Source organism: Ipomoea nil, unplaced genomic scaffold (assembly GCF_001879475.1).
Source record: "Ipomoea nil cultivar Tokyo-kokei standard unplaced genomic scaffold, Asagao_1.1 scaffold3100, whole genome shotgun sequence".
In the NCBI taxonomy this organism is placed as follows: Eukaryota; Viridiplantae; Streptophyta; class Magnoliopsida; order Solanales; family Convolvulaceae; genus Ipomoea; species Ipomoea nil.
The window spans coordinates 3,398,074-3,399,824 of NW_017619528.1; positions in this window are offsets into that span (position 1 = coordinate 3,398,074).

The window sequence follows — 1,751 nt, forward strand, 5'->3', positions numbered from 1 at the left end:
TAATATGCGTTCATGCAAGATACAAGATGCGTGAAAATATATATTAATGTGTTTCAAATATCTTACAAAGTAGTTTACATCAAGATTGAACTAATGTAAATTAATAAAACCTTTAACAATAAAAAATATTCATTATTTTTCGTACTTAATACCAGTCTTTTCCATGTTTTTTACAGACAATTCATTGATTTCAGCAGTTAAAATTGCTGTAATGTATTTGACCCTGAGTTCTGCAAGATCTAATGGTTTAATTTCACTGCTGTCAGTTTGAAAACCAATCACTCCACCCCAATGTATGTTTGCATGTGGCACATTGTAAGTACACCACAATCACCTTTCTTCTCGGGGCCACTACATTGGATTAGCATTTTTTCAGGTGTAGCCTTTCTAAGCCTGTTTGCAGCACTGTATGAATTCCTTTCGTTCAAATATCTTACAAAGTAGTCTTTCTGCAAATAAATAGAAAAGCATTAAATACAGAAAAAACTAGACTTCATAAAATGTTTTATAATATGTTAATTAGTACTCACCAAAAGAAATGGTATATGACCATATTTGGCAATACCAGCAACATCAGCAGAAGAGCTGTCAAGTATGTGTATGCATGTATGATAGACATCCATATCAATGCATATGACATATATTTGATCAGCTGCAATCACTGGGAAAAAGAACTGCATTTTGTACACTTTTAGTTCAGAGAAATTATAAATACAAATGTAATGTAAGTATGTAGAATTTAATTTACCAAATGACACTTCATAGGATCACCAGTAGCAGTGTCAATGTCATGATTAACGCTTTCTCGAAACTTTTCATACAGCTGATCAGTACTGTATCCAGGTGGTTTATACACAATAGAAGATGCCTACAGGAGTATGATAATCTTGTTAGCATTGTAGTATGTGCTTCAAGACAGTTGTTAATGTGCATGAAATCATAAATCAATAATAAAATAACTTACAACTGGTGTCGTTGAGAAAAAGAATCGTCTTTTGTTACAATACTTAAAGGTGTAGATCTCCATGTTATTTAGAATTAAGCTCCAAGTATCCAAAACACCAGCTTCCACATGTTCACCCTTCCTTAATGACCTCAACTCAATCATCAATAAACGTTTGTCTCTATGTTTAAAAACAAATTCACACCTACAAAAATTTTCAGATATGAAATAAAGAAATCAGTAAGTAAATACACACACACATTAAGCATTACATAGACGCACATTAAGCATTACATAGACGCACATTAAGCAGAAATTTAAGGCATATTAAGTATAAAACTCACACACATCACTAACATTTAATAGCACACAGGAAACACTAACTTGTTATGAAACTCATTTTACATATAGGAATTTGAAATGTAACTTACTTATTTGTATTATTGGCGGTATAAACCCAATTGTTGAGCATGATTTCACTCGGAGTGTGCGGTGCAGTGAAGTTCAGGTTCATTGTAAAGCATGGATAGTCTATCGCATAGATCTTTTTGATTTGGACACAGTGTGTTTGTAGTCTCTCCTCAACAGGTGTTGATGCTTCTTTTGCAGCTTCTTTAACACTTTATTTGTATTCTGAGTCTTATGTGTTTCAACATGTTCTTTATTTGCACTGTCAGCATGGTGCTCTTCGTCACAAGACTTAAACTGGTCATTCTTGTTCCCATTCGAAGTAGTCTGCTGAAGATCATCAACAACGTAGCAAGCAGCAATATTTAAAACATCATCTGAGATGCTGGTTTCTGTCTGT